The sequence below is a fragment of the Podarcis pityusensis genome (assembly GCF_964106645.2).
Source record: "Podarcis pityusensis genome assembly, contig: HAP1_SCAFFOLD_116, whole genome shotgun sequence".
Lineage (NCBI taxonomy): Eukaryota > Metazoa > Chordata > Lepidosauria > Squamata > Lacertidae > Podarcis > Podarcis pityusensis.
This window is the reverse complement of record NW_028293242.1, coordinates 118282-130028: the sequence shown is the minus strand read 5'-3', so window position 1 is coordinate 130028 and position 11747 is coordinate 118282. Positions and strand designations below refer to the sequence as shown.

At 50.7% G+C, this 11747-nt stretch overlaps 1 long non-coding RNA gene across 1 annotated transcript; it reads left to right on the top strand.

The window, feature by feature from the left end:
* Window positions 1-1211: 1211 nt before the first annotated feature.
* On the top strand, window positions 1212-2355 carry LOC308469188. Its single transcript, XR_013982025.1, has 3 exons — window positions 1212-1350; window positions 1492-1995; window positions 2207-2355. It is a non-coding gene; the product is annotated as an uncharacterized lncRNA (long non-coding RNA).
* Window positions 2356-11747: the final 9392 nt, after the last annotated feature.

Genomic DNA, 11747 nt, shown 5'->3' with positions numbered 1-11747 from the left:
TTTATTGCCCCCCCCCCAACCTCAGGCTTTTATATACATTATTTACACGATGACTGGCTAACTCTGCTTCCCTCTTGGAGCCTGATTGGCCTGCAGGAAAAGACCAATCAGTTGTTGCATTCTAGGGTCCAAGGTTAGTACATAACAGATTGGGTGCTGGATTTATGGTGAGTTTGCTTCATTTCTAGGTTTTTTGGGTTTTGCACCTTTGAGAATATTAATTTGTATGAGATCTGATAATCCCAAGAAAAAAAGGAAAACCACCAGAAATGAAGCAAAACCACCAGAAATGTCTAATGACCATTCCAACAATGAAGTCAACCACTAAAAACACAAAAACCTACTGAAAAGAAGCAGAAGAACCATGTAAAAGCAACATCAATGGAAACTGACAAAGAAGCCAACCAATCCCAAACAAAGCAGATTCACCAGAAACCCCCAAAGCATTCAAAAGTATTACCACCAGAATGCAAAAACAAGAAAACTTCTCAAAAGAAGCAATAAGGCAAAAGTCCAAAAAACAAGCTAAACCAATGGAAAAGAAATGAAGCCAGCTGCAAACGAAGCACATTCACCAGAAACCCAAGACTATGTGAAAACTAGTATGCTATGTTGGTTAATTTCTGTTGCTTGAAGTGCTTTTGGACTCCCATAAATTGCATGCTTGTTGAGTTTCTGGTTTTGCTTTTTAAAAACTGGTTTCCAGTTTCTTGTGGCATTGCTTTGTAATTGGTGGCTTTACTGCTTCTTTTTTTTCTGCTGATTTGTTTAATTTGGGGTGGTTTTGCTTGTTTTTTTGCATTTAATTGTTTTGCTTCTTTTACTTTGAATGGTTCTGCGGTTTTGGGTGAGATTGTTTCTTTTCCATTGATTTGGCTTGGTTTTCATGTCTCCTGGTTTTGCCTCATTTTGGGAATATTTCTTGGTTTTTGTGCTTCTGGTGGTATTTCTTCAATTTTATGACATAACCAAGCCAAAACACCAGAAACACAGAAACAAATCATAAAGAAGCAGAGCTACCAGAAATCCAAAGCAAATTAATCAGAAATCCAAACAACCTATGAAGATGATGCAATACCAAAAGAAACACAAAAGCCAATTAAAAAACTGCTAAATGAAGCAACACCACAAGAAACAAAGAAAGCCTCATAACCTACAAAATGAAGCAATAACACAAAACACCACAAAAAGAATCAAAGCGTTTAGGATTAGGTTTGGGTAAAGGTTAGGGTTACAGTGAGAGTTGAGTTTGAGTTGGATTAGGATTAGGAGTTGGGGTTGAGTTACGGTAAGAGAAGAACAGCAGCAGAAGAAATATAATTTTATTACTTAGGGTTAGGGTTAAATTAGGTTTAGGTTTAGACTGAGGCTTAGGTTTGGGTTAAGGTTAGGGTTAGAGTGAGGATTAGGTTTGAGTTAGGCTAAGAGAATTAGGATTAAGGTTTGGTATTGGGTTGGATTTGAGTTAGGCTAAGAGAACAGCGGCAGGAGCAATATAATTTTATTATTTATACTCCACCCAAGTCACTTGTGACCGCTTTCAATAAAAGGTAAAAACATGAGCGCACTCTAAGTGAATGCTCATGAATATGGAAACTCTTACTTCCCATAGAATTCCCAAAGAAGACCTGGGAATTGTAGCTCTGAGCTTCTTTGCAGAGGGTTGGACTAGATGACCCTTGGGTTCCCCTTCCATCTCTACTAGGATGCTCCCTGTCTCACTCTCACTCACTCACTCACACACACACTCCTCCTCTCCTTTTCATGGCAGTTTCACCTTTTTCTGCACTCCTAGCTCGGAAGGGCGGAAGAGGCTGTGCTGCCGCCATGTTGCGCGAGGGCAGAGGTACCGGAAGGAGGTGCCACCGGAGGAGAGGCGAGAGGACAGGAAGGGGTGGGGGAAGGGCGGAAGAGGCTGTGCTGCCGCCATGTTGGGCGAGGGCAGGGGGTACCGGAAGGAGGTGCCACCGGAGGAGAGGCAAGAGGACAGGAAGGGTAGGGGAGGGAAATGGGCGGAAGAGGCTGTGCTGCCGCCATGTTGGGCGAGGGCAGGGGTACCGGAAGGACGTGCCACCGGAGGAGAGGCGAGAGGACAGGAAGGGTAGGGGAGGGAAATGGGCGGAAGAGGCTGTGCTGCCGCCATGTTGCGCGAGGGCAGGGGTACCGGAAGGACGTGCCACCGGAGGAGAGGCATGAGCACAGGAAGGGGAGGGAAATGGGCGAAGAGGCGCTGCGACGTTGGGCCAGCAGAGACGTGCCGAGCGAGGCTGGCCCTCTCTCTTTCTCCCACCCACTCTCTCTGTCGACCCCGCTCTCCCAGGGTGCAGCCCTGCCCCCCGCCTCGTCCTCACCTGCCTTTCTGCCCCAGTGGCCTTCCTCTCGTGCCCCTTTGCGGTAGGATGGTGCGGGTGGGCCGCGGAAGTTTATATACAAGAATATACATACCTAGATATAGGTGTCCGTTTGTAAATATATAAAAATAAAATGGATATATGTATATGTGTGTGTGTATCTATGCAGTACTTCTTTTCTAAAAAAAGTGACTGGGGATACTCTCATTTTGACTCAAGAAAACCACCATTTTATAGTTCAAACCGGGAAAAATAAATACAGTAAATGGACAAAAGTACATTCACAAAATGTTTTAGGAGTATCCATTCCCCTGCGTCCCCCCCAGAAAAAAAGCGCTGTATATGTTCTGCCAAGGACAGGGTTTTTTCTGGATCTGGAGCCAATAAGCACGCCAGTGGATGAAGAATAAGCAATGCTTTATTTGCATAAAGTTAACAGGCATACAAAACACAAATTATAGTATACCAGAGAGGAGTCGCACACAATCTCCCCTTCAGCTGCCCGGAGCTCCAGGTAGAGCAGCGAGAGAGACCCCTTGGCCGACAGTCTCACAGCATCTGGTACCTCCATTTGTGAAGAAACTCACTGAGCCCCTTCAGCTTTTATAGACAACTTTGATTTGATTGATTGCACCTGGTTAGCAGGCATCACTCACTGGGACACCAGGTGCAACTAATGCAGAGCAACTGAGAGTCTCCAACCCAATTCACTGCAACTGGGTATCCTCCCCACTAGCCAATCAGCACTTAGAACACAGGGGACCCAGAAAACTCCTGACACAGGTGTGTGAAAAACAAATTATACTATCGTGTTTTAGCAAACCTTAAACCGCGGATGTAAAAGCGAAAGAGACATGTCATCTAACTCCTTGAATTTACAATGGTCTTCCGTGTTTCCCCTACAGTGTGTGTGTGTGTGTGTGTGTGTATTATATATCTATAAAATTGATACATGTGTGTGTGCGCGCACGCACACGCGCATGCATATACAGTCAAACCTCAGTTCCCAGATGGCTCCGTTTTGGAATGTTTCGGCTCCAGAATGCTGAAAACCTCCAGTTTTTGGAAGTCAGACATCCAACGCAGCTTCTGCTTGAGTGCAAGAAGCTCTTGCAGCCAATTGGAAGCCATGCTTTGGTTGTCTAATGTTTTGGAAGCCGAACAGGCTTCCGGAATTGATTATGTTCGACAACCAAGGTTTGACTCTGTGTGTGTGTGTGTGTGTGTACATAAAATGGATATGTGGATATATGTATGTGTATCTATCTACATATATGCATGGATATATGTATATAAATAAAATGGATGTATGGATATGTATATGTGTGTGTGTGTGTCCATAGACAGATAGATAATTTATATAGATCAACCATCTTGGGGTGAAGGGCGCTCTATATACAATGTATAGAGTGTCACAACAAGCTGTTTGGAAAGCTCTGGTGTAAAAAAAGATATATATAATATGATATACTGTATGTTCTACGGTGATGCCTCCTGCAGTCCACAAAATGAATAAATATTACCCTTGGGATGGCATCTTGCTGGCCTTGCCTCAGCACAGGCTACTTCATCTATGTTGCCGGCACCCCCACTCTGTTGGCTCACCCATCTTTCAGCACTGATATTTCCTCCCTCTGACCCAGATTTGGCTTTCATCAGGTGGCCAATATGATGAGAATTATTGAATATTAATAATATTGGCCGACCCTATAATAGGCCTGTGCTCCGTGCTGCCAAGAGGGTTGGACCCTTGGCTCTAGCGCTACGTTTCCCTTCCAGCTGCATGGGTTGGACGCCAACTGTCTGAACATCTAGTCCCAGACAGAGAAGAAGAGGGAGCCGATCTGCAGCCGTGCCAGCAACTTCTGGTTCCCTGAGGAGGCCACTTTCAACGGGACCAAGGACTTCCAGGTGCCTTTATGTTCCTGTCCCAATCCATATAAAGGCAAAGGAGTGCTGCTGCTGCCAGGAATTTGACAGCCATGGTGGTGGGTTTTGCCCTGCCCTAACTTCAGGGTTCAACATTCGCCAGGTGCATTTTGCCACAGGTGTGGGGCCAACTGCAACTACATGGAGATCTCTGGGTGCCAGGTTGGCAATGGATATGTCCATCTGGCTGGACCCTCCAACTTCATTAAAGCAGAAGAGCTTATTTCAAAAAACGTAGAATGATAGAGTTGGACGGGAGTGTGGCGGTCATTAGTCCAACCCCCTACAAGGCATGAATCTCAGTTCAAACATCCAGGACAGACAGCCATCAAAACCCTGCTTCAAAACCTTCAAGGAAGGAGAAGCTTCCTATTGCCTTGGTCTCCCCCAGCTTTCTCCAAGGAGTCCATGGTTCGCCCCACCCATTGTTCCTTGCAACAACCCTGTGAGGTAGGTTCAGAGGATAACACAGGTTGAAAGGATCCCTTGGAGATGGGTTTATATATATATATATATATATATATATACACATATATAATTTTTTATTCGTTTTAAACACATTTATATTGTCATACATTTTACAAATTTCCAACTCTTATACAATCTTTTGGACTTCTGTTAGCTCCTCTGATGATCTCCCGTCTTTAAGATTTCTCCTGCATTTCTTAAATTTATATTACCTTTAACCTCATAACCGATATCATCCCTTTCATTCAATAAGGCAATAATTCAAATTATTCCCCTTACAAAACTTCCTGCAAACCTACAAATGTAATCGAGTCAACACAATTACTTTTCATATAGTCCGTAAATTTACGCCAATCTTCTGTAAATCTCTGGTCCCGCTGGTTTCGGATTCTTCCCGTTAATTTGTCCAGTTCTGCATAGTCCATCAGTTTCATCCTCCACTCTTCTTTCGCCGGTAATTCTTCTTGCTTCCATTTTTCTGCCAATAAAATTCGTGCTGCCGTCATTGCATACAAAAACAACTTACAATCACTTCTATTTATATCAGTTCCTACAATGCCTAATAAAAATGATTCAGGTTTTTTGATACCTGATGAAAGCCAAATCTGGGTCAGAGGGAAGAAATATCAGTGCTGAAAGAGGGGTGAGACAACAGAGTGGGGGTGGCTCCCATATTTCTGTAAATAATAAATAATAAATAAATTACCTACTGTTATCATCTACGATTTTTGTGTGAATGTGCATTCTAACCCCAAAAACACCAATTTGAAATAAGCCCAATCAGAGCATTATCATCTTCTTTTTATGTAGATGGAACCCAAAAGACCTTTTCGCTTTGGTTGGGGGTGATTCTGGTGCACACCCATAAAACCCCATGCGAATTGAAATAAGCACAATCAAAGCTTATTTGTCTTCTTTCTAGGCATATGGAAGCGAAAAGACAATGTTGTGTTATTTTGGTCTCATTACCCACACTTTGCGATTCTGGGTCAATGTGCATTAACACCAAAGAACACGACTTGAAATACGCTGTCAGGGGTTCAGGAGCAGAGGCAAGGGCAAGGGAGGAAACAGAGAGCGAGGGGGAGGAGGCAGAAGAAAAGATGAGTGATGACGACGACCCGAGATCTCCGAGTCTTTCCAGTGAATCAGAAGATTCACAGAAAGGAGCACCAGTGGCCAGGGCAAGGGGGGAGCCTAGGGGGACACCCCAGGAAGATAGAGCCAGAGGGGACTCAGAGGGGAGCAGTTGGAAATCGGGACCAGCGTCACCGCCAGAGAGCAGGGAAGAGGAAGGGCGCCAGGGATCAAGCGCTGGCAGCTCACAACAGGGGGGAGGGCACGAGTCAGGAGTGGCCACACCTCCATCGGGGAGCGAAGAAACGGTCAGACGGAAGGTGGAAGGTTGGGCGCGCGCGACAAGTTCAAATGCACAGGAAGGTGGCGCAGTAGGCAGCCCGGAAAGGGAGCCAGGTCCTAAAGCCCGCCGAAAGGAGGGAGAAGAGTCAGGGGGGTCAGCGTCAGCGTCAGAGGAATCCCGGAAGGAAGAGACCCCGGGGGGCAGAGGGACCCAGAGAAGAACAGTCAGGCGGAAAAGGTGGAGCAAGGCTAGGATATTAAGTTGGTGTACAAGGGGCGGAGACTCAGATGGGGCTTCGCCGATCTAACCATTAGACGTAGGGTTGCACGCAGCAGCTTGAGAATGGAAACTGTAACTCAATAAAGACTTTTATTTAATGATCGCTGGCTAGCGTGATCCTCTGTGAGCTAGGATCTGGAAGCAACTCTGACAGTAAGCCCCATCTCATAAATTGTGGGCATCTACAGCCTCGCGGAGAGGAGAGAAAGCGGGTGCCTACTAGCGAGCTCACGAACGGCAGACAACATGACGGCCGAACAGCAGATAGTGGAACTCAGAGAAGCAGTGACACGACTGAATGCCGAGGCTCTTGCATCCAGGAAGAGAGAGGAGGACGCAGCTGCCGCCTACAGGGATCTCCAGGTCAGGTTGGAAGTGCTTACGAAGCAAGGGCAACTGACACCCAAACCGGAGGGGATTGGGTTGGGGAGACGAACAGGCGGTCTGGTCTCTCACTTCGATGGGAATTTGCAACAGTACCCCAACTTTAGAGCAGATGTAATGTGTGCACTGCAACTGCTGAACAAAGACTTTAGAGATGAGCAAGAGAAGGTGGGATTCATCATGTCCCATTTGCATGGAGATGCTAAAGCATGGCTGCGCAATTTGTGGAGAGATAATGATCCAGCGCTCCAAAATGCGGATGCCTTTATTAAAGCGATGGATGGGTGCTTTTTGTCAAGCATTGACGTGGATCTTGCTCGGCAGCAGATACATGGACTGAAGCAAGGGAGGGCCAGCGTAAGGCAGTACCATGCCCGCTTTTTCGCTTTGGTCAGTGCTCTGGAATGGGACAGAGATTCGGCTCCTGTAAGAGACCTGTTTTGGGAGGGATTGCACGGCTCGGTTAAAGATGAAATTGCGAGGGGGGAGAGACCCCGGACCACGCAGGAGATCGTTCAGAGGGCGCTGGCGGTGGGGGTGCGGCTGGAAGGACGTCCGTGGAGCAGTGGCGAAGGGCGTGGAGGGCGCGAACCAGCCAGGGGCTCCTCCTTCCTTCCCAGAGAAGCAGCGCGTGCGCAATCCACGCCTCCGCCAGGAGGAGGAGCGGAACCTATGGAGGTTGGAGGTGCAAGGGCTCAGTCAGCAGCCAGAGCCCTAGCACCGGCAGCAGTGAAAGCGAAGCCTCCTAGAGGGAACAGGAAGTGTTACATCTGCGATGATCCACAGCATATGGCGAAAGAGTGTCCCCAGAGGCTCCACAAGCACACTGCAGCCTCAGCAATGGTAACTGCAGCAACGCAGCAAGGACAACCACAGCAGGGAAACGACGGAGTCTGGTTGGAAGAGGCACTGGGCCCCAGCCAGACGTGTCAGTGAAGCAGTCCCCAGAGATTTTACAGCCCATGGACCCCCTCCCGCCCAAACCGGTAGTGAGGCTCACCGCGTCGCTCCAGCTGCCCAATGGAATCACCATGGACGTGCCAATCACCATTGACTCCGGAAGCAATGCGGACTTTATAGGGCAGGACTTTGTCGACCGGCACGCTATACAGTTGCTGCCTGCCACGCTGCCCCTGCAGGTTGTCACGGTGGATGGCAGGGAGCTGCTAGGGGGGCAAGTGGTGAAGCAGACGCCACCAATGGTGATGCGACTTGGGAATCACAGGGAAATCATCAGCTTCAATGTCACTCAACTATCGGACACGCCCATTGTATTGGGCATGAGTTGGCTGGACAAGCACAGCCCGACGCTGGCTTGGTACCAGAGGCAGCTGACCTTCGGCTCTTCCTTTTGCGCTGAACACTGCATCGTGCCCAGGCAGGAAGGAGAGGAAGAGGAGTCACAGCTGCAGCTAGGCACGCTGCAAGCGGTTCCCCACAAGTACGCAGAATTTTTGGAGGTTTTCTGCGAGAAAGAGGCAGACAGGCTACCCCCCCACAGACCATATGACTGCAAAATTGACCTGCTGCCGGGGGCGGCGCTGCCCAAAGGGAAGCTGTATTCCATGTCTGAGGACGAACTGCAGGAACTCAAAGAGTTCATAGATCATAATTTGGAGCGCGGTTTCATCCGAGAGTCCAAGGCAGCGGGGGGCAGTCCGGTATTCTTTGTTAAGAAGAGGGACACGCCCCAAAAAAGACTTGTAGTGGACTTTCGCATCTTGAACAGTGTGACCAAGCCATCGGACTTCCCCATGCCCCGAATCGACGACCTCCTCGCAAAGGTACGGAAGGGCAGAGTGTTCACCAAGTTGGACCTGCGAGGGGCATACAACCTCATTCGCATGCGGGAGGGAGATGAGTGGAAGACAGCCATGTTCACGCCCCTGGGCACCTACGAATATAGAGTTATGCCTTTTGGATTGCAAAATGGCTCACACGTTTTTCAAGCTTTCATGCATCACGTGTTGGCGGGGCTCCTCTACAAGACGTGCGTCTGTTTCTTGGATGACATCCTGATCTTTTCGGAATCGCAGCAGGAGCATGACAGACACGTCAAGGAAGTGCTGAGCAGGCTACAGCAACATAGGCTTTACGCCAAGCTGGAGAAGTGCCAATTCGACGTGACGGAGGTGGATTTCCTGGGCTACAAGTTGTCTGATAAAGGGCTCGCCATGGACAGCGCCAAGGTCCGAGCAGTGTTGGATTGGAAAAGCCCACGCAACCGGAAGGAGGTCCAACGGTTTGTCGGCTTCGCGAACTTCTATCGCAAGTTTATCAAAGGCTTTGCGATGCAGACAGCGGCCATCACGGACACGCTCAGCTCCAAGAAAAAGAAGTTCATCTGGACAGAGCAGGCGGAGCAGTCCTTTCAGGCACTCAAGCGTCTCTTCGCGTCGGAAGAGCAGCTGCTTCATGTCAACCCCAGCAGGCCGATGAGGGTGGAGACAGACGCTTCAGACAGAGCCGTGGGAGCAGTCCTGCTGCAGAAAGACCCGCAGGGGGTTTGGAGGCCGGGAGCGTTTTACTCAAGGAAGCTCAGCAAGTCCGAACAGAACTACACCATCTGGGACAGGGAGTTGCTGGCCATTCATGCAGCGTTCAAAGCGTGGAGGCACTTCCTGATCGGCGCCAAGCACACGGTGCAGGTCTGCACGGACCACAAGAATCTAGAGCACTGGCGCACGGCACAGTTCCTGAACCAGAGGCAGATACGTTGGGCTGAGTTCTTTGCGAATTTCGACTTCCGAATAGAATATGTCCCGGGGGACACCAACATCATGGCGGATGCTCTCTCCCGTAAGCCACAGTATCTGGAGGAGGCAACGCCAGCGGCCGCCATGCACATCTTCGCACCGACAGTGTGGGCGTGCGCGGCGGCAACAGTTGACCTGGATGCGGTGCGACGAGCGTTGCAGGATGACTCCTTCGCGCAAGCAAAGATGGCAGAGGTGCACAGGGGCACGGCAGCGACCGACGAGTTCCAGCTGCGAGATGGTTTGCTCATCCGTAAAGGGGCCATCTACGTGCCGGGAGACGAACTTCGCGCCAAGGTACTGCGGCAGCTGCACGACGCGCCCACTGCCGGGCACTTTGGCAAGGAGAAGACGGTGGAATTAGTAGCCAGAGACTTCTGGTGGCCCGGAATGAGAGGGGAAGTCGCGGACTACGTGGCGAGGTGTGACACCTGCCAGAGGGCCAAACCAGTGCACAGACCGCCGGCCGGACTGCTGGAACCGCTGCAAACTCCGTTCGAACCATGGGAGAGAGTGGCCCTGGACTTTGTCACGGATCTGCCCAGCTCGAGGGGCAAGACGGCTGTGCTGGTGGTGGTGGACTTGTTCTCCAAGATGGCACATTTCATTCCGTGTGCGAAGGTGGCCACGGCGGAACAAACCGCCAAACTGTTCATAGACCACGTGTTCAAGGTTCACGGTCTGCCGCGGTCTATTCTGTCCGACTGAGGGCGACAGTTCATCTCGAACTTCTGGCAGAGGCTGATGGGCTTCCTGAACGTCAAGATCAACCTGGCGTCGGCTAGACACCCGCAGACCAACGGGCAAGCGGAGCGGGTCAATGCCATCATGCAGCAGTACCTGAGATGTTATGCGAATCAACAGCCTGCGACGTGGGTGGATTACCTGCCTCTCGCCGAGTTCGCCTACAACAACACGAAGCACGTGTCCACGGGGGTCACGCCGTTCTTCGCCAACAACGGGAGGCACCCCAGAACCTTCCCGGGACTGGAAAGAATGGGGGAGGGGGAGCCGCAGACAGCAGATGCGTTCGCGTCGGAGTTGCAGGAGGTCCACGATCAGCTGCGGCGGCACCTGGAGCTGGCTAAACACGCATACAAGGTACAAGCGGACAAACACAGAAGGGTTGGCGAAGAGATCCATGTGGGAGACTGGGTCTGGTTAGCAGCCCACGCAGTGCCGGCCAGGTCGTTGGCGAAGAAGAAACTAGGGCATAAACAACTGGGGCCCTACCAAGTTGAAGAACAGGTCAACCCGGTGGCTTTCAGGCTGGCTCTTCCGGAGGGTTCCAGAATGCATCCGGTGTTCCACAGATCGGTGCTCACTCCCTACAAGGCACCTCACAGGTTTCAGGAACCAGGAACGGCACCGGGTCCGCTCCGAGAGAGAACCGGGCAAGGGGGAGTGGCACAGGAGGAGCGCATCAACGAAGTCACGGAGATTTTGGACTCCAGATGGGGGGAAGAGGGGGTAGAATACCTTCTCGCCAAGGAGGGCACCCCGGCCAGTGCCAACAGCTGGGTGCCGGGCTACGCTTTGGACGAACCTCTGCTCAAAGAAGAGTTTCATGCCCTCTTCCCACACAGGCCAATGCCAGCAGACTTTTTCGACGACTGGCTTTTCACGCCCACGCTTTCAGCCAGCACGTTCCGGGGGTTCGACTCGGACGAGGAACCGACACGAGACGCCCGTTCCCCAGAGGGGTCACCCTCGGGATCTGCTTCAGAACCCTCGTATTGGTGGGATGATCGACCAGAGGAGCAGTTCCGCAGAAGGTGGCTGGAGGGTCCAGGACGAGCAACGTCTCCAGAAGGCAACGAGGGAGAGACGGACATGGACGTTTTCGGGGACGACCCGGGTTTCGAGCACGGCGGCACAGAGATGGAAGCGGAAGTGACCGTCGTCAACGAGAGCAGGGAGGAAGAACCGGAAGACTTCGGATGGCGGCCCGCCACGGGAAGCGAACTGTATCCGACATTCGTCCCCCTGACACAGCAGCACCCAGATCCCGCACCAGAAGGAAGGGAGGGGGGAAGAGGGGGCTTCGAGGGGGGGATGGATGTCAGGGGTTCAGGAGCAGAGGCAAGGGCAAGGGAGGAAACAGAGAGCGAGGGGGAGGAGGCAGAAGAAAAGATGAGTGATGACGACGACCCGAGATCTCCGAGTCTTTCCAGTGAATCAGAAGATTCACAGAAAGGAGCACCAGTGGCCAGGGCAAGG